This window comes from Cryptomeria japonica, chromosome 2 (assembly GCF_030272615.1).
Source record: "Cryptomeria japonica chromosome 2, Sugi_1.0, whole genome shotgun sequence".
Taxonomy (NCBI): Eukaryota; Viridiplantae; Streptophyta; class Pinopsida; order Cupressales; family Cupressaceae; genus Cryptomeria; species Cryptomeria japonica.
This window is the reverse complement of record NC_081406.1, coordinates 295,504,310-295,529,104: the sequence shown is the minus strand read 5'-3', so window position 1 is coordinate 295,529,104 and position 24,795 is coordinate 295,504,310.

The following is a 24,795-nucleotide window of genomic DNA, read 5'->3' as shown; positions in this document are numbered from 1 at the left end:
ATGCAAAAATTACTGTAAAAACAACACATACATATTTTAGTTAATGGCATAAAAGAGAATAAAATATAAACCATTATCGAACTTTTGTTATAGGGATAATATATTGGATAAGGAAGGAGAGGGAACGCTCTGCACCTAGGGCACATCTTCCAAGGGTGTCGCTGGTTGCAGGCCGCCACTGCATGCGAGGGCTCCTTGGCTTCCTTGGGCAGCCCTCGAACATTAATTGTGGGCCTATCACATTTAATGGAGGCAAATAAAGGAGCCAAAGGAAATGATACACCGCACACTCTTAATGTCGCCGAGAATGAGCGCTCAAAACAAAAGACTTTTAGCTAGGCGGTGGAGGGAAAATGACTTCTTTTCTGAGTTGATGCAAGATTTGAGGCCACATCTCAGAATGAAGATGCAACCCATATCGCACGAGAAGAAGGTGAGATTTCCCCCTCCAATCGCATCATCATTAAACCCAATGGTTCAATGCTTTTTGCTATTTCTTTTGAGATTTCTAGGCTTAGGGACTCGGCTATTTTTTTTGCCGCATTTAATGTAAATAAGGTACCATCTCATTAGTATATGAACAAATGGCTACAAGATGTTTGGGTCAATAAAATAGGGTTTCATTTTTCATTTTGTAGAATGATTCAAAAGGGGGTGTTCTTAATATTTTTTGATAATAAGGAAAGCCAAAGAAAAGTTGTTAATAAACAGTACTGTTCGGTGGGGAATTCGACTTTCAGGGCATTTCGTTGGGACCTTGAGTCTTGTAATGATGAAATTTTGGCCCTCTCTAGTCCAAAATGGATAACTATAAAAAATATTCCCCCTTTTCTCTGGTCTTGTATTGATAGGATAGTCGAACCCTTGGGCAAAATTGTAAAAATCGATTCCTCTCCCTTGGTTCTTCCACACATCGATGCTACGTTACTCATAGCCTTAAAACCAGGTCTTGTATACCCTGATGAAATTGATATTTTCTTTGATAATAAAACCTTTTGGTGCCCAATTGAGTGCATGGGTGGTATAGATGTTTGTCATTATTGTAAAGTGAATGGTCACTTCAAAAGCAAATGCCCATTACTGACTAAGAGAAATATCAGGGCCAAAAACCCCTCCTTCGGTCCTCCACCCACCGTACCCCCAACTGCTCCCTTTGAACCCCCTTCGACTGCCTCTTCTCTCTCTCATCCCCCCACTCCTCCCCCATCAGACATCTTCCCCCCATCTCCAGCTATCCCCCACCCTCTTGATCCCCCCCCTTCCTCTTCGCCTCCCTCGATGGTTGCTTATATCTTAAACTATAGTAATGCTATTAAAGATTCTTTATCCGCTGCTCAATCCCGCCCCTTTGAACCCTTTGTGCCTATTGTTAACCTGAATTTCACTCAAGCCCGAGATCCTAGAATGCACAACAACTTGTGTTGGAAAAATTGAGAAGAGTTGCTGAAGCTAGGAATATTCTTGAGTAAAACCTTCACAAGAAGAAATTAGAAATTCAAGCATCCTCATGGTAGATGCCTGGCATTGAGAGATTGGATAGGGGTGCATCACTTATAATAGGCACCCCCAGCAGTGCCTCTGGGCATGGCCTTGAATTGGCTGCATGTAGGGGACCTGCTGAGGAAACTAAAATATAAGAGGTTAATCCTCCTACCCTAGATTTGAAGGATTGTGAATGCAATCCCATTGTGGGTGAAACCTCAGTAGATCCCCTAGGTGCATCCAATGGGTTAGAGGCCTCTGTGCAAGACCTTGTTAGTAGTACCTATTATACTTCTGACACCCCTATTGAAGCCCTGAATGCAGAGCAGATTGTGACACAAAACAATGGGATCAACATGGATCCCCTTACTCCTGGGTGTACCAATTTTGAGCAAGGCTCGGTAGAATGGGGGATGCTCGTACTTGGCATCCAAAATTAGGTCCTTCCACTCCCTCTCTGGAATAATGGGGGGACACTCGTACTTTACGTTCTTCTCTAAATGGGTCTTGTATTGGTCCCTCACATACTTTAGATATGTGCCAACTTTTTCAAGAAGCTTGGTTTTGTCGAATGCGGCATTTCCAAATCACTCAACCATACAATTTGTCAATTCATATTTTAACCTTTTTTCTTAGTCATTCCACCTTTTAAAGAAAAAACAAACCTGTTAGATTCAGAAATGAACTGAAGCTTCATTTATTATAGTTCAAGAAATAGATCAAAGGAAAACTATTCTAGCAATGATATGAAATCAAAATAGTGGATTAGAGTTAGTTCACATATGATGTTCCACCTTTCATGTATGGTGGGACAGATATCTACAATGCAATGTCATTTAGATTTTTATAAAAAATATCATTTCCTACAAAAAATTCATGGGATCGTTAGTTGAAAACGAGTTATCAAAAAGTAAATTACAGTTAGACTATATATAATAATAATTTTAAAGTACCTGGAACCTTCTGTATCTTTAAGGGAATCATTTCTTCATCGCTCACAACCAATGTGGCCTACAATGTTCCCATACTAGCAATATGAGAAGATCCAGGAAATGATGGTATGTTATCAATAGTAGTCGCCTCTAGTGCATCCTCATGTGCATCTCCTATTGCATAAAATGAATCCACTATGAAATACCCCCAAGAAAGAACGCTTGAAGGGAAATAAACACATAACTGAGGATAGAGAAAAAGAGGGATCTACCAACAGTGGGTGGACCAATATGACATGCAATAGAGGATGTCTGCATGTTGTGTGTTGCCGACATTGTAGTCAGCAATACAAGTGGGGCTAACCTCTGATGAGGTGTCAGCGAAATTCACATAGGAACATTGAGAGCACTTGAAGAATAATACATTAAATATATAAAAAGTGCATGGATTATAAACAAGGATGAACCTTTATTATGAACATTGACAGTATCAAGTATGATGCATTGTGGGCACTCAAAGTGATAGGCCAAGCAAGTGATAAGCCAAGAAAATCGTCATCGCCTGAACTACATGCAATACCCTGATCATGGCCACCAGGTTGATGAGGATGCAAAAAATGTTGTTAAAACAACATATACATATTTTAGTTAATGAGAAAAAAGAGAATAAAATATAAACCATTATTGAACTTTTTTTATAGGGATAATATATTGGATAAGGAAGGAGAGGGAACGCTCTGCAACTAGGGCACATCTTCCTAGGGTGCCGCTCGTTGCAGGCCACCACCGCATGCAATGGCTCCCTGGATTCATTGGGCAGCCCTCAAACATTAATTGCAGGCTAATCACATTTAATGGAGGCAAATAAAGGAGCCCAAGGAAATGATACACCACACACTCTTCATGCCGCCGAGAATGAGCGCTCGAAATAGAAGACTTTCAGCTAGGCGGTTGAGGGCAAACGACTTCTTTTCTGAGTTGATGCAAGATTTGAGGCCGCATCTCATAATAAAGATGCAACCCATATCACATGAGAAGAAGGTGAGGTTTCCTCCTCCAATCACATCACCATTCAACCCAATGGTTCAATGCTTTCTGCTATTTCTTTTGAGATTTCTAGGCTTAGGGACTCGGCTATTTTTTTTGCCGCGTTTGATGTAAATAAGGTACCATCTCGTCAGTATATGAACAAATGGCTACAAGATGTTTGGGTCAATAAAATAGGGTTTCATTTTTCATTTTGTAGAATGATTCAAAAGGGGGTTTTCTTAAAAAAAAATTATAATAAGGAAACCAAAACAAAATTGTTAATAAATAATATTGTTCGGTGGGGAATTCAACTTTTAGGGCATTTCGTTGGGACTCTGAGTCTTGTAACGATGAAATTTTGGCCCTCTCTAGTCCAAAATGGATAACTATAAAAAATATTCCCCCTTTTCTTTGGTCTTGTATAGATAGGATAGTCGAACCCTTGGGCAAAATTGTAAAAATTGATTCCTCCCCCTCGGTTCTTCCACACCTCAATGCTAGGTTACTCATAGCCTTAAAACCGGGTCTCGTATACCCTGATGAAATTGATATTTTCTTTGATAATAAAACCTTCTGTTACCCAATTGAGTGTATGGGTGGTATAGATGCCTGTCATTATTATAAAGTGAAGGGTCACTTCAAAAGCAAATGCCCATTACTGACTAAGAAAAATGTCAGGGCCAAAAACCACTCCTTCGATCCTCCGCCCACCGTGCTCCTAACTGCTCTCTTTGAACCCCTTCCGACTACCTCTACTCTCTCTCATCCCCCCACTCCTCCCCCATTAGATATCTTCCCCCCATCTCCGACTATCCCCCACCCTATCAATTCCCCCCCTTCTTCTTTGGATCCCTCGATGGTTGCTTCTATCTTGAACTATAGTAATGCTATTAAAGATGCCCTATCCGCTGCTCAATCCCCCCCCCTTTGAACCCTTTGTGCCTGTTGTTAACCTGAATTTCACTCAGGCCAAAGATCCCAGAATGCACAACAACCTGTGTTGGAAAAATTGAGAAGAGTTTTTGAAGCTAGGAAGATTCTTGAGCAAAACCTTCACAAGCAGAAATTGGAAATTGAAGCCTCCTCATGGAAGATGCTTGGCCTTGAGAGCTTGGATAGGGGTGCATCACTTATAATAGGCACCCCCAACAGTGCCTCTAGACATGGCCTTGAATTGGCTAAATGTAGGGGACCTGCTGAAGAAACTAAAATATAAGAGGTTAATCCTCCTACCCTAGATTTGAAGGATTGTGAATGCGATCCCACTATGGGTGAAACCTAAGTAGATCCCCTTTTTGCATCCAATGGGTTAGAGGCCTCTATGCAAGACCCTATTAGTAGTACCTATTATACTTCTGACACCCCTATTGAAGGCCTGAATGTAGAGCATATTGTGACACAAAGTAATGGGATCAACATGGATCCCCTTACTCCTGGGTGTACTAATTTTTAGCAAGGCTCGGTAGAATGGGGGGATGCTTATACTTGGTATCCAAAATCAGGTCCTTCCACTCTCTCAAGAATAATGGGTTGACGTTCATACTTTACGTTCTTCTCTAATTGGGTCTTGTATTGGTCCCTCACATACTTTAGATATGTGCCAACTTTTTCAAGAAGCTTGGTTTTGTCGAATGCGTCATTTACAAATCACTCAACCATAGGGTTTGTCAATTCATCTTTTAACCTTTTTTCTTAGTCAGTCCACCTTTTAAAGCAAACATAAACCTGTTAGATTCAGAAATGAACTGAAGCTACATTTATTATAGTTCAAGAAATGGATCAAAGGAAAACTATTCTAGCAATGATATGAAATCAAAATAGTGGATTAGAGTTAGTTCACATATGATGTTCCACCTTTCATGTATGGTGGGCCCAAATATTTGCAATGCAATGTCATTAAGATTTTTATAAAAAATAACATTTCCTACAAAAAATTCATGGGATCATTAGTTGAAAATGAGTTATCAGAAAGTAAATTACAATTAGACTATATATAATAATAATCTTAAAGTACCTGGAACCTTCTGTATCTTTAAGGGAATCATTTCTTCATCACTCACAACCAATGTTGCTTGCAACATTCCCATACTAGCAATATGAGAAGATCCAGGAAATGATGGTATGTTATCAATAGTAGTCGCCTCTAGCGCATCCTCATGTGCATCTCTCGCTGCATAAAATGAATCCACTATGAAATGCCCCCAAGAAAGAACGCTTGAAGGGAAATAAACACATAATTGAGGATAGAGAAAAAGAGGGATCTACCAACAGTGGGTGGGCCAATATGACATGCAATAGAGGATGTCTGCATGTTGCATGTTGCCGACATTGCAGTCAGCAATACAAGTGGGGCTAACCTCTGATGAGGGGTCAGCAGAATTCGCATAGGAACATTGAGAGCACCTGAAGAATAATACATTAAATATATAAAAAGTGCATGAATTATAAACAAGGATGAACCTTTATTATGAACATTGATAGTATCAAGTATGATGTATTGTGGGTACTCAAAGTGATAGGCCAAGTAAGTGATAAACCAAGAAAATTGTCATCGCTTGAACTACCTACAATACCCTGATCATGGCCACCAGGCTGATGAGGATGCAAAAATTGTTGTAAAAACAACACATACATATTTTAGTTAATGACATAAAAGAGAATAAAATATCAACCATTATTGAACTTTTGTTATAGGGATAATATCTTGGATAAGGAAGGAGAGGGAACGCTCTGCAACTAGGGCACATCTTCCGAGGGTGCCGCTAGTTGCAGGCCACCACCGCGTGTGAGGGCTCCCTAGATTCATTGGGCAGCCCTCAAACATTAATTGCAGGCCTATCAAATTTAATGGAGGCAAATAAAGGTGCCCAAGGAAATGATACACCGCACACTCTTCATGCTGCCGAGAATGAGCGCTCGAAATAGAAGACTTTTAGCTAGGCGATTGAGGGAAAATGACTTCTTTTCCGAGTTGATGAAATATTTGAGGTCGCGTCTCATAATGAAGATGCAACCCATATTGCACGAGAAGAAGGTGAGGTTTCCCCCTCTAATCGCATCATCATTCAACCCAATGGTTCAACGCTTTCTGCTATTTCTTGTAAGATTTCTAGGCTTCGGGACTTGACTATTTTTTTTGCCACGTTTGATGTAAATAAGGTACCATCTCGTCAGTATATGAACAAATGGCTACAAGATGTTTGGGTCAATAAAATAGGGTTTCATTTTTCATTTTGTAGAATGATTCAAAAGGGGGTTTTCTTAATTTTTTTTGATAATAAGGAAAGCCAAAGCAAAATTGTTAATAAACAGTACTGTTCGGTGGGGAATTTGACTTTTAGGGCATTTCGTTGGGACCCTGAGTCTTGTAATGATGAAATTTTGACCCTCTCTAGTCCAAAATGGATAACTATAAAAAAATATTCCCCCTTTTCTTTGGTCTTGTATAGATAGGATAGTCGAACCCTTGGGCAAAATTGTAAAAATTGATTCCTCCCCCTCAGTTCTTCCACACCTTGATGCTAGGTTACTCATAGCCTTAAAAATGGGTCTCGTATACCCCGATGAAATTGATATTTGCTTTGATAATAAAACCTTCTGTTGCCCAATTGAGTGCATGGGTAGTATAGATGTCTGTCATTATTATAAAGTGAATGGTCACTTCAAAAGCAAATGCCCATTACTGACTAAGAAAAATATCAGGGCCAAAAACCCCTCCTTCGGTCCTCCGCCCGCCGTGCCCCTAACTGCTCTCTTTGAACCCCTTCCGACTGCCTCTGCTCTCTCTCATCCCCCCACTCCTCCCCCATCAGATATCTTCCCCCCATCTCTGGCTATCCCCCACCCTCTCAATTCCCCCCCTTCCTCTTCGGCTTCCTCGATGGTTTCTTCTATCTTGAACTATAGTAATGCTATGAAAGATGCCCTCTCCGCTGCTCAATCCCCCCCCCTTTGAACCCTTTGTGCCTGCTGTTAACCTAAATTCACTCGGGCTCGAGATCCCAGAATGCACAACAACTTGTGTGGGAAAAATTGAGAAGAGTTGTTGAAGCTAGGAAGATTCTTGAGCAAAACCTTCACAAGTAGAAATTGGAAATTGAAGCCTCCTCATGGCAGATGCTTGGCCTTGAGAGCTTGGATAGGGGTGCATCACTTATAATAGGCAACCCCAGTAGTGCCTCTGGACATGGCCTTGAATTGGCTGAATGTAGGGGACCTGCTGAAGAAACTAAAATATAAGAGGTTAATCCTCCTACCCTAGATTTGAAGGAATGTGAAAGCGATCCCACTATGCGTGAAACCTTAGCAGATCCCCTAGGTGCATCCAATGGGTTAGAGGCCTCTGTGCAAGACCTTGTTAGTAGTACCTATTATACTTCTGACACCCCTATTGAAGCCCTGAATGTAGAGCATATTTTGACACAAAACAATGGGATCAACATGGATCCCCTTACTCCTGGGTGTACCAATTTTTAGCAAGGCTCAATAGAATGGGGGGACGCTCATACTTGGTATCCAAAATCAAGTCCTTCCACTCTCTCTCTGGAATAATGGGTGGACGTTCATACTTTACATTCTTCTCTAAATGGGTCTTGTATTGGTCCCTCACATACTTTAGACATGTGCCAACTTTTTCAAGAAGCTTGGTTTTGTCGAATGTGTCATTTACAAATCACTCAACCATACGGTTTGTCAATTCATCTTTTAACCTTTTTTCTTAGTCATTCTACCTTTTAAAGCAAAAACAAACCTGTTAGATTCAGAAATGAACTGAAGCTACATTTATTATAGTTCAAGAAATGGATCAAAGGAAAACTATTCTAGCAATGATATGAAATCAAAATAGTGGATTAGAGTTAGTTCACATATGATGTTCCACCTTTCATGTATGGTGGGCCCAAATAGCTACAATGCAATGTCATTAAGATTTTTATAAAAAATATCATTTCCTGCAAAAAATTCATGGGATGATTAGTCGAAAATGAGTTATTAGAAAATAAATTACAATTAGACTATATATAATAATAATCTTAAAGTACCTAGAAGCTTCTGTATATTTAAGGGAATTGTTTCTTCATCACTCACAACCAATGTTACCTGCAACATTCCCATACTAGCAATATGAGAAGATCCAGGAAATGATGGTATGTTATCAACAGTAGTCGCCTCTGGCGCATCCTCATGTGCATCTTCTACTGTAGAAAATGAATCCACTATGAAATGCCCCCAAGAAAGAACGCTTGAAGGGAAATAAACACATAACTGAGAATAGAGAAAAAGAGGGATCTACCAACAGTTGGTGGGCCAATATGACATGCAGTAGAGGATGTTTGCATGTTGCGTGTTGCCGATATTACAGTTGGCAATACAAGTGGGGCTAACCTCTGATGAGGTGTTAGCGGAATTCGCATAGGAACATTGAGAGCACCTGAAGAATAATACATTAAATATATAAAAAGTGCAAGAACTATAAACTAGGATGAACCTTTTGTTAGGTCCTGGAGGCAACTGAGAGGGGGGGGTGAATCAGTTGTCTAATATTATTTAAACTAAAACAACTTAACCAAATTATTACTTAATACCGGTGAACCAGTCTGTTATACCGGTGGACAGTTTTAACAGATAAATGAAATACCGGTAAAGATTAATGCATGAAACAAAAAGACAAATTCATCCACAACACATAACACCAATATTTGTATGTGGAAACCCTGTAAGGGGAAAAACCACGGTGGGAAACCTTACCCACAATCAGATGATACTATTGTAGATAGTAAGTGTACATAAATGGGGTCTACACATGCAGAAAGACCAAGTGCATAGAGCTCACTACTCAATCACAAATGGAAGTCACACTGACTACAATTGGATGGTTAAATCCAATAAGAATGTACTGCTCAAAATAGCATCTTCATATGCTGGATTCAGTACCGGTGTAGTTCTGATATGCTTTCACAAAAACCTAGCTTCACCTTCAAATGATGTCTGTGTGTATAGCTCTGCTTAATCTCATATATACCTTCACACAAATCTTTTTCTCATTCTACACATGATTTTACAAATAATATCTTACATTTATACCATAACCTAAGACCAATTTTAGTAGGTCGGATCTACAAGATATTACAATAGAATCATTTTACAAATAATACAATATCCGATGCAATAATTGATTCAATATGTCGGCTTAATGCATTTAGAACAATAATTAATCATCTCCATAGCATGTTGTGCTGATCTGGAAAAGATAAACATGTCGGTGCATAACCTGGACCTATTTGCCAGTAATAGCAAATATGCAAATACAAATATGCCAATAACCTATTTTCCAAGTTAAGATGTCCCAACAATTTTTTCGACATTACCAAGTGTTTTCCATGCAATTCCAAGTGCTGGTGATCATTATATCTTGTCGGTGTACCATATACCGGTGACTGTGCAAAAGTCACTTGCTGTCGGTGAATGTTGTTGGATCTCTAAAGTGCTAGAGTTTTAGTAGGTGTTGACATCAATGACAAAACCATACCAAAATACCAACAATCTCCCCCTTTGGCATTGATGCAACAAAATATGGAAAAACCATCAAAGTGCCAAAACAGAAATGCCAAATACCAAAGTACCAATAAAAGTCAACAATCTCCTTAAAGTAAGAATCTCTCCCCCTGAGAGTAACATGTGTTTCCTTGTGTTTTTTGTGTACCATACCAATCTCTCCCCAAAGGATAATGTGTTTTTCCATAGATATCACTCCCCCTTTGACATCAAATGCCAAAGTTACAACAAAACCAAGTTCATATACAAAATACCAATATACCAACTACTCCCCCTGTGAAGTAGCTTCCTCATCAAAGCCGGAGTAAAAATATTTCTCTGTGAATTCTGTCGGTTGATGACAAGTATCAATTCTCTAAGTATCTACCGGTGGGGGTATGAACCCAAGTTGTTCTCTAAGATATTCAAAGGTTTCCTTAGGCAAAGGTTTAGTGAAAATATTTGCAAGCTGCTCTTTAGTATTCACGTAAACCAGTTTTATTTCTTTTGCTTCAACATTCTCCCTTAGAAAATTCAATTTGATTGAAACATGTTTTGTTTTAGAATGTAATACCGGATTCTTAGATATATCAATTGTTGTTGTGTTGTCACAATAGATAGTTATAGGTTCCTTGCATTTTACCTTTAAATCTTTCAACATTAGTTTAAGCCATAGTACCTGTGTACAGTTAGTTGCTGCTGCAACATATTTTGATTCTGTTGTTGATAAAGATGTACAACTCTATTTCTTACTCAACCAAGAAACTAATCTGCTTCCAAGAAAAAATTCTCTGTCGGTGGTGCTTTTTCTATCATCAATATCTCCTGCCCAATGTGCATCTGTGTATGCACATAGGTCAAAGTTTTCATCTCTAGGATACCATAATCCAAGATTTGTAGTGCCTTGTAAGTACCAGAAAATCCTTTTTACTGCTGATTCATGATTTTCTCTAGGATTACTCTGAAATCTTGAAACAATACATACTGCATTCATAATATCAGGTCTTGTTTGTATTAAATACAGTAAACCTCCTATCATAGATTTGTACCTTGTTGGATTAATAGGTGTAGATTCATCCCTTAAAGATAGTTTGTCATTTGTAGTCATAGGTGTGCTTACCAGTTTAGAGTTCTCCATCCCAAATTTCTTAAGTAACTCTTTTAAGTATTTAGATTGACTCAAGACTATACCTTTATCAGTCTGAGAAATTTGCAATCCTAAAAAGAATCTTATTTCACCAATCATAGACATTTCAAATTCTTATTGCATTTTAATAGAAAAGTCTTTACACAATCCATCTTCTCCTCCAAAGACTATATCATCAACAAAAACTTCTATAGCCAAGATGTCATCATTAGTCACTTTATAGTATAAGTTACTGTCAGCATTACCTTTAGAAAAACCAATCTTCAAAAGATACTTATCCAATCTAGCATACCAAGCTCTTGGAGCTTGCTTCAATCCATACAAAGCTTTCCTTAACCTACAAACCATATCTTTGTTATCTGTCAAGGAAAATCCATCAGGTTGTTCAATGTAAACTTCCTCTTCAAGATCTCCATTCAAAAATGCACATTTAATATCCATTTGATATACTTTGTAGTTCTTATGTGTTACAAAAGCCAAAAACAATCTAATTGCCTCAATTCTAGCTACTGGTGCAAAGGTTTCATTATAGTCAACTCCTTCTTTCTGAGAATATCCCTTACACACTAGTCTTGCTTTATTTTTGATAACCTTACCATCTTCATTAAGTTTGTTTCTGAATACCCATTTGGTTCCAATTACATTTTTATCTTTAGGCCGGGGAACTAATGTCCAAGTGTTGTTTCTCTCAATTTGTTCTAATTCTTCTTCCATAGCTTTAGTCCAATATTTATCTTCACATGCCTCGTTAACTGATGATGGTTCAATTTGAGAAATAAGACATACCTCTTCACTTGCCAATCTTCCTCTTGTCATAACTCCTTTATGCTTGTTTCCAATTATCTGATCTTCAGAATGATTCAGTCTTACATACGAGGGTGTCTTTGTTTGTTGTTGTTCCTCAGTCATAGTGGAATTTTCAGATGATACCGATGTAACTGGATCTTCACTCTATACCATTGGATTCAGTGTAGGTTCATTTAGAATTTCTGTTGCCGGTTCAGAATCTATATACCTTGAAGTTCCTCTGAATTGTTCATCAATCTTTACATTTGTACTCTCAACAATTTTCTGCAATCTTTTGTTAAAACATCCATATGCTTTACTCTTAGATGAATAACCAAGAAATATTCCTTCATCACTTCTAGGATCAAATTTCCCAATGTACTCATCTCTTCTAATGTAACATTTACTTCCAAATATTCTGAAATATTTAAGAGTAGGAGTAATACCAAACCATAATTCATGAGGGGTCTTATCGGTTTCACCTTTGATGTGAACTTTGTTGAATGTATAGATCGTTGTACTTGCTGCCTCTCTCCAATATACATGTGGTAAGTTTGCTTCTGATAACATACTTCTGTCTGCATCCAAGATAGTTCTATTTTTCCTTTCAACAACTCCTCTCTATTGTGGTGTTTGAGGTGCTGATAGATGTCTTCTGATTCCATTCACTTCACAAAATGCATTAAATTCCTTAGATGTAAATTCTCCTCCTTGATCTGATCTTAAACATTTGATTTTCTTACCGGTTTCATTTTCAACCATTGCTTTGAACAATTTAAACTTTCCAAGTGCTTCTGATTTCTCTCTGAGAAAAGTAACCCAACACATTCTAGAATAGTCATCAATGATTAGCATGAAATATCTATCACCTTGTAAGCTTTTAGTTCTAGCTGGACCACATCAATAAGTATGAATTAAATCAAGAGCATTATTGGATTTTTTTGGAATACTTTTGAAACTAGCTCTAACTTGTTTTCCAAATTGACATTCCTTACATACTGTATTGTGAGGTTTGACAATTTTAGGTAAGTCTCTAACTGCCTTAGTAGTACTGATTTTTACCATGCAATCAAAGTTTACATGACAGAGTCTCTTATGCCATAACCAACTTTCATCAATGTGTGCAATCAAGCATGTCTTTTCACTATTATTCAAATGAAAGATATTACCTCTAGTTTGATTACCGGTTGCAATTTCTAAACCAGTTCTATTCATGATTTTGCATTTTCCATTTTTGAATTGTAACTGAAATCCTTTCTCAACTAATTGACGAACACTCAAAAGATAATGTTTTAAACCTTCAACATAGTAGACATTGTCAGTGTTATGCTTACCATCAAGAGATATTGAACCCTCACCTTTGATTTGATAAGCTTTGTCATCTCCAAATCTCACTAACCCTCCATTATATTCTTGAAAGTTCAAGAATTTACCTTTGTCTCCTGTCATATGATGTGAGGATCCAGAATCAATGATCCATTCATCCTTTACTTCAATTTTAGCTGCCAAGGCCTGCTCTACCGGTTGGACTGCAGGTGCCAATAAATCTTCTGTTATAGAAACAAAAAACCATCCATTGTCTGTCGGATCTTCATCAGAATCATCAGTCACTCCTTCATCAACTACATAACAAGATTTGTCTTTATTCTTCTTAAATCTGTATCTCTGATATTCAGGATTAGGCTTGTATGTCCTTCTAGCTTCTTCTCTTAGTCTAGCATCTCTATTAGGGCATCTTGAAGCCATATGACCAATCTTATTGTAGTTAAAACATTTAAAGGGTGCTTTACCTTCATACTTACTTCCAACTGGACCTTTAGGCATTTTTCTTGCAAATAATGCTTCAAGCTCTTCAAGTTCTTCATTTTCTTTCCTGTTTTCCTCAAGTTCTCTTGCATAAAAGGTTTTCCAATCAGATTTGTCAAATGATGATGTAGATGTTGTTGATGCTTTAAAGGATAAATCTATCTTTATAGTAGCAACAAGACCAAATTCCTCAATTTCAAAGGCTGAAAGTTTTCCAATCAATGTATCCCTAGTTACTGATGTATTAGGCATTGTTCTTAACTCATTTATAGCAATAACCTTCATTTTATATGCCAGTGGCAATCCTCTTAAAACTTTTGAAACAATTTCATCTTCACTTAAGGTTGCTCCACAACATTTAATACCCAAAACAATTTCATTAACTCTTTCCATAAAAGTAGAAATCCTTTCATCTTCTTCCATTTTCAGATTTTCATACCTGACCCGGAAGCTTTCAAGTTTTACAATTTTGACTATGGAATCTCCTTCATTCAGTGTTTCCAAATGATCCCAAATAGCTTTAGCAGTTGATCAGTCTAATAATCTCATGCTTTGCTGATCTGTCAATGTGCTCAAAAGTGCTTCTCTTGCTTTGCAATCATTTTCCTCATCTTTAGTCAAGTTAGGTGGATTAGGCTGACTGGAAGTAGCAGCAGTATAACCATTCTTTGTAACATCCCAGATGTCTTTTCCAATGCAATTCAGATGTGTCTCCATTATGATCTTCCATATGCCATAGTTGGTTCCATCAAGTTTAGGACTATCATTCCTGAAATAGTTAGTAGACATTGGATCTCCTCAAGCTGTTAAACTTCTGCAAAAAGAGGACTAAGCTCTTATACCAATTGTTAGGTCTCGGAGGCAATTGAGAGGGGGGGGGGGTGAATCAGTTGTCTAATATTATTTAAACCAAAATAACTTAACCAAATTATTACTTAATACCAATGAACCAATCTGTTATACTGGTGGATAGTTTTAACAGATAAATGCAATATCGGTAAAGATTAATGCATGAAACAAAAAGACAAAGTCATCCACAACACATAACACCAATATTTGTATGCGGAAACCCTGTAAGGGGAAAAACCATGGTGGGAAACCTTACTCACAATCGGATGATACTACTGCAGATAGTAAGTGTACATAAATGGGGTCTGTATATGCATAAAGGCCAAGTGCCTAGAGCTCACTGCTCAATCAAAAATGGGAGTCACACTAACTACAATTGGATGGTTAAATCCAATAAGAATGTCCTACTCAAAATAGCATCTTCATATGCTGGATTCAGTACCGGTGTAGTTCTGATATGCTTTCACAAAAAACCTAGCTTCACCTTTAAATGATGTCTGCGTGTATAGCTCTTCTTAATCTTGCATATACCTTCACACAAATCTTTTTCGCATTCCACACATGATCTTACAAATAAGATCTTACATTTATACCATAACCTAAGACCAATTTTAGTAGGTCGGCTCTACAAGATATTACAATAGAATCATTTTACAAATAATACAATATCTAATGCAATAATCGATTCAACATGTCGGCTTAATGCATTTACAACAATAATTAATCATCTCCATAGCGTCTTGTGCTGATCTGGAAAACATAAACCTACTGGTGCATAACCTAGATCTATTTGCTGGTAACAACAAATATGCAAATACGAATATGCCAATAACCTATTTTCCAAGTTAAGATGTCCAAACAATGTTTTCGACATTACCAAGTGTTTTCCATGCAATTTCAAGTGTCGGTGATCATTATATCCTGTCGGTGTACCATATACTGGTGACTATGCAAAAGTCCCTTGCTGCCAGTGAATGTTGCTAGATCTCCAAAGTGCTAGAGTTTTAGTAGGTGTTGACATCAATGACAAAACCATACCAAAATACCAACACCTTTATTATGAACATTGACAGTATCAAATATGATGTATTGTGGGTACTCAAAGTGATAGGCCAAGCAAGTGATAAGCCAAGAAAATCGTCATCACCTGAACAACCTGCAATACCTTGATCATGGCCACCATGTTGATGAGGATGCAAAAATTGCTGTAAAAACAACACATACATATTTTAGTTAATGACATAAAAGAGAATAAATTATAAACCATTATTGAACTTTTGTTATAGGGATAATATCTTGGATAAGGAAGGAGAGGGAACGCTCTGCAACTAGGGCACATCTTCTGAGGGTGTCGCTGGTTCCAGGCCGCCATCGCATGTGAGGGCTCCCTGGCTTCATTGGGAAACCCTCAAACATTAATTGCAGGCCAATCACATTTAATGGAGGCGAATAAAGGAGCCCAAGGAAATGGTACACTGCACACTCTTCATGCCATCGAGAACGAGCGCTCAAAATGAAAGACTTTCAGCTAGGCGGTGGAGGGAAAATGACTTCTTTTCTGAGTTGATGCAAGATTTGGGGCCGTGTCTCAGAATGAAGATGCAACCCATTTTGCACAATAATAAGGTGAGGTTTCCCCCTCTAATTGCATCATCATTAAGCCCAATGGTTCAATGCTTTCTGCTATTTCTTTTGAGATTTCTAGGCTTAGTGACTCCACCATTTTTTTTGTCGCGTTTGATGTAAATAAGGTACTATCTCGTTAGTATATGAACAAATGGCTGCAAGATGTTTGGGTCAATAAAATAGGGTTTCATTTTTCATTTTGTAGAATGATTCAAGAGGGGGTGTTCTTAATTTTTTTTGATAATAAGGAAAGCCAAAGCAAAATTTTTAAAAAACAGTACTGTTAGGTGGGGAATTTGACTTTCAGGGCATTTCATTGGGACCCTCAGTCTTGTAATGATGAAATTTTGGCCCTCTCTAGTCCAAAATGGATAACTATAAAAAATATTCCCCCTTTTCTTTGGTCTTGTATAGATAGGATAGTCGAACCCTTGAGAAAAATTGTAAAAATTGTAAAAATTGTAAAAATTGATTCCTCCCCCTCAGTTCTTCCACACCTCGTTGCTAGGTTACTCATAGCCTTAAAACAAGGTCTCATATACCCCGATGAAATTGATATTTGCTTTGATAATAAAACCTTTTGTTGCCCAATTCAGTGCATGGGTGGTATAGATGTCTGTCACTATTGTAAAGTGAATGGTCACTTCAAAAGCAAATGCCCATTACTGACTAAGAAAAATATCAGGGCCAAAAACCCCTCCTTCGGTCCTCCACCCGTCGTGCCCCCAACTGCTCCATTTGAACCCCCTCCGACTACCTTTGGTCTCTCTCATCCCCCCACTCCTCCCCCATCAGACATCTTACCCCCATCTCCAGCTATCCCCCATGCTCTTGATCCCACCTTTCCTCTTCGGCTCCCTCGATGGTTGCTTCTATCTTGAACTATAGTAATGCTATTAAAGATGCCCTATGTGTTGCTCAATCCCCCCCCCTTTGAACCCTTTGTGCCTATTGTTAACCTGAATTTCACTCAGGCCCAAGATCCCAAAATGCACAACAACTTGTGTTGGAAAATTTGAGAAGAGTTGTTGAAGCTAGGAAGATTCTTGAGCAAAACCTTCACAAGCAGAAATTGGAAATTAAAGCGTCCTTATGGCAGATGCCTGGCCTTGAGAGCTTGGATAGGGGTGCATCACTTATAATAGGCACCCCCAATAGTGTCTCTAGACATGGCCTAGAATTGGCTGCATGTAGGGGACCTACTGAAGAAACTAAAATATAAGAGGTTAATCCCCCTACCCTAGACTTGAAGGATTGTGAATGCAATCCCACTGTGGGTGAAACCTCAGTAGATCCCCTAGGTGCATCCAATGGTTGAGAGGCCTTTGTGCAAGACCCTATTAGTAGTACCTATTATACTTCTGACACCCCTATTGAAGCCCAAAATGCAGAGCAGATTGTGACACAAAACAATGGGATCAACATGGATCCCCTTACTCCTGGGTGTACCAATTTTGAGCAAGTCTCAGTAGAAACACCAGAGGGATTCACTATGGTGAAATTCAAGAAATCCAAAAAGAAGAGATCACCCAAAAATAGAAAAGATAGCTCCTCTAGAAAGGAATCCCTTGGCCCTGAACAAATATATGAGGTAAGGAAAAAGAGAGGTAGACCTTGTTCCTCCATTGCATTTTATGCTAGCAATATCACAAATAAAGAGGAATGGCCTAAATGCTTTAAGGGATTTAAATCCCAAATAGACCCCTCCCAATAAAGTTAGCCATTCTGAAAATAATCTTTTGGAATATCAGGGACCTTGAGGCTCCTGATAGGAAATATATCATTAAGAGATTCCTTAATGGACATAAGGACATGGATTGTCTCCTTCTTCAAGAGCTAAAGGTTGTTGGCTTCACTCTGCAAATCAGCCTCAAATGTATTTGGAGGGAGGCTACATCCTTTTGCACCAACCACTCGAAGGGAAAAGGTGGTACACCCATACTACTTAGCCCTAGATGGGCTAATAAAGTGATTAATTGGGGTCAATCCCCTTGTGCTAGGGCTATCTGGGTCTCTATTCAGCTGGATGACCAAAAGTTTGGAATTTGTTCTATATATACCCCTAATGACTATAGGGAGAGGGGGGAGCTCTAGAACTGGATAACTAGTTTGGAGGACATCCCTTGGATTGTGGGGGGTGATTTCAATATGATAGAATATACAAATGACAAAAAAGAAGGCAACAAGTTTGAATGGAAAGGTGTGGAAAGGTTGCAGTGGGAAAAAATGATTAATAAACTACATTGGTACATGAGCACCTAACACCTAACACAAAGGCATAAAAGGAGTCTATAAGAGGATAAAAATCAATTCATAAGTATATTCAATTACATTTTCATTTGTAATGTCATTTTGAGTCAATATGAATCAATATGTAAGGCTAAAAGAGCCCATTGTAATGAGTTGTCCAAGTTGTCCTAATAAGGTCTTGAATTAGTCATTTGATAAAATTTGTATAAAATAACCTTGGAGGGGTAAAATGGTGATAAAATACATTATTATTCCATCCTAATATGTTTTGAAGGTTATTTTGAAGGTTTAAAGTCATTTGAGTCAAAAGTTGTAAAAGTTGTAAAATGCAACTTTTCAAAAGTTGTAAAAAGACCGAAATGGGAAGTTGTATGGTTATAAGAGGAAGTTGGGTAGTTTTAACTTCCATGTGAAGATTAAAAGGATATAAAACCTCTATAATGGTCATTCATAAGGGATGTAAAAAAATTGGAGAAGGATTTGGAAAGCATTGGAAACATTTTGGTATCATATTTTCATTGTTTTCAATCTCTTGTTTTGTGATCTTGGAAGTTTTTCCTCTTGTTTCCAGGCCTGGTACGACCATGTACAGCCTAGAAACAAGTGTATTTCCATAATGATAGTGTAGTATATTGAATAATGTTTCCAGTTCTTTTGGTTTGAGTTTATTTCATTCAGTTTTGAGAAAGTTATGAATGTTTTGGTGAAAACCGTTTGGAACTACCCAAAACCCTGATTCACGGCAACCAGTTTTGGAAAAATCATCATAACTTTGGATTTCGCCATTGGATCTTTTTATAATTTGGAGGAAATTTTTATAACTATCATTTATAGAATATTACTAGAGCGATTGTCTAGGTGATTAATATTTTAAGAGTTATAATGCTTGTTCATGACTGTAATTTCATGACCAGAATAGAGTAAATTTCATAGGTTGGGAAAATTCTTGGTTTTCATTTGCAAGAAATGAATAGATGAAGGGTTTAAATGATTCAGAATATTAATATATGGATCTACAATCATTATGGATTGATATCTATGGAGAATATTTGATAATGATTATTTGGTTGATGTTTTCATGATGCTCTGCATCATACATCTTGTTGACCCTATTGCTGGAAGGAAGGGCCATCTGAACACTATGTGGTATACTTGGTGTAACTACTAGCAGATGAATAAGAGAATCTACCATAGGCTAGACAGACTCTACTTCAATAAAAATCTCTTTGACATTAGCAAAGAAACTAATGGGGATCAATACTTTGTTTCCCCATACACACTGTTTGACCATCATCCCATAATAATGGGTGTTAATCTCTCCTCCTCTTATCACCCTCCCTCTACAAGACCTGTTTCCTTCACTTTAAACACTAGACTCTTGTAGGATGAGGATCTTTGTTCTACCCTGGCCTTCATCAGATTGTTTAACATGAAAGAGAAGCAATGACTTTCTAATATTGATAAATGGAATTTGAACATTAAAAGTTGGACCACCCTCTTCCAAACAGTAGGGAAAAAGAAAGCCAAGGATGCCAAGAGACTTGAGAGGCTTCTTCAGGATGAGCTGTGTAATGCAGAGATGGATCTTTAGGACTCACCTAATGATGAAAGTCTTACTAACACCTTGGTGTAAATCAAGAACCAGCTTAGGAAAATTTAGAATGAGAAGGTTAGAGGGTTGAAAACCAGGGCCAAAATGAACTGGTTGGACTCGGGAGACAAGGGCTCAAAATTCTTTTTCAAATTCTTAAAATCAAGGAGGCAAAAGAGAATATCAATTTTATTTGGAAAAACAATACCCACATTACTGACACAGAGGAGATCCTCAAGTGCTTCACTAAGTTCTACCAAAACTTATTTTCCACAGCAGATGTAAACGATGAACATAGGGCTACTAGGGTGCTCATTAAGGAATTGATCCCATCTAATCTTTATGAGGAGGACATTGAGTTTTTAGGGAGACCCATCTCAAAAGAGGAAATTGAAATGGCCATCTCCTCAATGGGAAATGACAAATCCCATGGACCGGATGGATTGCCGGTAGAATTTTACAAGAAGAATATCAGATGAATTATTGACGACCTACATAACCTATATCTAAAAGCTATTAATAAAGGAACTCTAGGCAAAGAAATCAATCAAGGGGTGATCAAGCTCATCCCTAAGGAGGGGGACAAAACATTGCTAAATAACTAGAGGTTGGTCACGCTATTAAATGTCTCCTATAAGATCTTGGCCAAAGTGGTGGCTAATAGACTGGTTAAAATCCTTCCAAAGATAATAAGTCCTACCCAAACTGGATTTGTTAAAGGTAGATATATCTTGGAAAATTTGATCACCTGTTGGGAATCACTCGAGTCGGCTAAAGAGTCATGGCAGAATGAGGCCATGTTGCTGATTCACTTTCAAAAGGCATATGATAGGATAGAATGAACTTTCATAATTTAGATGCTTGTGAGTCTGGGGTTCCTAGAGGCATTCTGTAGGATAGTTCAAACTCTACTCTGTGAAGCCAATGCTGTTGTTGATTTAAATGGAATCAGATCTGATAATATTATTCTTTCTAGGTCAATAAGATAGGGTTGCCCACTTGCCTCGGCCTTATTTGTGTTGGCTGCTAATGCTATGTACTATATACTTAAGGATCGTAATATGACCCTCAGGGTCAAAGGCATATCTCTCCCTAATAAAGAGGAAATTATCAATGTTTAGTTTGTTGATGATACATCTATCTTGCTTGTCTTGGAAGAGGAGAACCTATCCTCCCTACTGCACAACACTGAAATCTTTTGCAAGGCTTCAGGCAGCAAAATTGCTCTCCATAAATCAACCTTGCTAGGATGGACTCACTCCCCTCCTAGCTGGCTATCTAAATTTGACCTAGAATGGGGGGGACCAAACCTAATCACTAGATATCTGGGTATCCCTTTCTCTATCTCCCCGAATCTGAAAGAAATGTGGGAGTGGTTTAGGAATAAGGTGGATAAAAAACTGAACAAATGGAACATAAACTTCCTCTCCCTGGTAGGTCGATTTCAGGTTTGTCAAAAAATCTTGTCCTCTTACAACATCTATTGCTCCTCAGCCTAGCTATTCAGTAATTACCAGTTCAATTATCTTCAAAAATAAATCAAGAAATTCCTATGGTCGGATGGGAAGGGGAACAAGAAACAACATGCAGTAAAATGGGATTGGTGTGTTAGATCTAAGTTGCAAGGGGGCACGGGCCTCAAAGACCTCAAAATTCAACGCATTTCCTTGGCTGCCAAGTGGATTTTTAAAGCCCTTGATGGCAATGAACCTTGGAAAATTATGATCAAACACAATATACAATACTCCCTCCCTAAAAAGGAAAAGAAATGGAGGAACTTGCCCATGTGGGACTTGATTGTTGGCAATTTTTAGATCTCTCCTATGGGCTCAGAGGTCTTTAAGTCCATATGGAGGGCTTGGAATCATGTCAAACAATTCATCAGTAACAGGGGCATTGTTGATAATAAGGATGCTCTTAACTTGGATAGATCTATATGGTGGAATACCTTGCACAATGGGAAGCATCTGGCCTCCCTTCAAGGGTGCTCAGCCTTCAAATGGCACAACTTAGGAATTGTAACTTTTAAACGCATCTTGAAAGACGGTTCTCTGATTTCTTGGGATTCTCTTAGTTCGGCCTTCAACCTCCCCACCTCCCAAGCCAGAACCTACAATATCCTCAAAAATGCACTCGACCCCATCCTCTCCTCATCATCCCCTCCTGCACTCTCCCCAATTGCTTCCCTCTATTGGGTTGACGACTCTCCCCTCCCTCTAATGAAATAAAAACTTGTCTACTCCTCCCTTTATAACTCTGAAGATATCCAAACTCATCTCAATAATCTTTGGAACCTCACTTGGGATTCTAAAAAGTAGCATTCTTCTCTCTTGAGATTCTGGTCTACTCTGTCTGAACCAAAAAAGTTCTTTGTGTGGAAACTTATGCTCCACAAGCTCCCTCTTAAAGACAATAATGGCAACCCCCTATTGTGCAAATTGTGTCATCTCCCTGAAATTGTCCTACATATCTTTTTTGAATGTCATTTCACCAAAGAGGTGTGGAAATTGTTTGGTCTTTCAATTGATACTAAATGTCTTACTATTGATGAGGTGGTACTTGGTTATATTAAAGGTGGCAAGAAATGTGCTAATCTCTTTTGGTCTGTTCTCTCCTTGGAAATTCTTTGGATCATTTGGAAATCTAGGAATGTTGATGTGTTTATTGGCAAGGGTAGATACCTCACTAAGTCTCTTAGGAGACTCATTCTTTACCTTGTTGCTATGTAGGTCACAGTGGTTCTCCGCCTTGATGGGGAAAATTTGACAGGTGGTTGAACAATGGCTCAACATATGTCTGTTGGCATATGATGAAGCGGTGACAATGTATGTTGTCATTGATGTCAATAAGTGAACATCTATATGGTACTCAAGCAGGTGAACCAGTATGATCCAGTATGAAGAGTGGAAGTGGCTATAATCAACCGGGATGGAGTGAACCGGTGACGGGGTTCACTAAGTATGACTACCAGTTGGTAGTCTCTGTTCAACTCTAGGGTTTCTGGTTTGGCTTGTGCGGTGCAACCGATGATGTTTTGTGATGAGTTAGTTAAGATCAATGATAAGGATCAAGATGCCATGTCAGCTATGTGCGCGTGAAGGATTTCTTCGAGGATCTTGTACTGAAGATCGAATGCATTGAATGTCTACCTTGGGAATGTGCATTTTTCTTAGAGGTATGCGAAAAGCACGTGATGGATTACTGTTTTCTAGTTACAGGGAAGATTGGACGATGCAGAATGACTTGAGATCTGCTTTAGATCGTTTCATTCTATGTAATGTATCGGACGGTCAGGATTGGACCGCTTGTAATTATAAACCTAAAATGCTTAGGGTTTAGGGTCTATGCTACCGACCTAATTATTGTCTATAAGATCGATGATGTTTGTTAGTGTTTGTGTTGGCAAACATTGTCTGTGTGTCTACATGTTTTGATACTTGCCAAACTAGAGTGAGGAGTCTATAGAGTGTGATTGCAGAAGAGAGGAACTGAAAAGGATATGCCTTAGCAAAGTAGTGTTGTTATTAGATCGGAGTCATACATGTTGTCTTCTAACCATTTCAATAGAAGGAAAATCCCTTGATCAAGTAGCTTTAACAGGCTTGTTGCAAATCCTCTAACCAGGTGACTCAAGCTCATTGAGTTCTTTAAATCCTCTAGTGAGGTAACCTTTAACAAGGTTTCAACCTTTAACAGGGTATATAGCCATCCCTTAACCGGGTGATCTCTAACAGGATAGGTTCCTAACATAACCTTTATTGTAAAGTCTTTAACCAGACTAGGCTCCTAACAGAATGGACTTCAAAAGAGTTCAAAAACGAGCTTGTGGGTATTCATCCCCACTGTGGTTTTTCCCATTTGGGTTTCCACGTGAAAAATCTGTGTGTCATGGGCTGTGTATTTTTCATGTGATGATTGAGTAGTTTTTTTCAGTTGTATATGCATGCAGAGCTAATGGTTGTGATATTACTAATCCAACTCATGCATGACTAAACTGGTAAAGTAGCTATCAAGATCTGAGATTTGTTGAATGTTGTTTGAAGTACTTTTGTTTTACCAGGTTTAGTTGTTTGAAGTATTTCTATTGACCGATATTACTATGGTGAAGTACAACAGTATATGACATCCTGTTATCTATTTTGATTTGTCAAGATATTGAAGCAAGTTTTTGTGTGTACTGATTTACCCCCCCCTCTCAGTACCGATTAGGGTATTAGTTGTTCATCATTATTCATCAATTGGTATCAGAGCATCTCCAGGTCCTCGGTGATATAAGCTTAACCGCTTGAGGCAAAAGATTCCGCTTTAATGATGAAGATGGAAGGTCCTAAGTTCAATATGGACAACTTCAAAATATGGAAGGATAGAATGAAGATTTATATCAAAATTTTTGGTGCTCAACACTAGAGCTATGCTGAGAATGCCTATGTAATCCCTATTGGCACTCTGACCGATGATTAGAAAAGGGAGATTCAAGAAAATGGGCAAGTCATGGAAGCCCTTATTAGTAGCTTGTTCGATATCGAGTTCATTGATGTATAAGATAAGGACAATCCTAAGGATGTTTGGGACACACTGGAAACCATTTATGGCAGTGATGAGCATGTCAAGAAAGATAAGGAAGAAATCCTTAGAGGAAAATTTGAAGACATGAATTTGGTTGAAGGTGAGACCATTCAGCAATATGGCATAAGGATCAAGACTGTGGTTGGAGATATCAAGAGCACTGGTTGAACAATTGATGATGCCACAATTGTCAGTAAAGT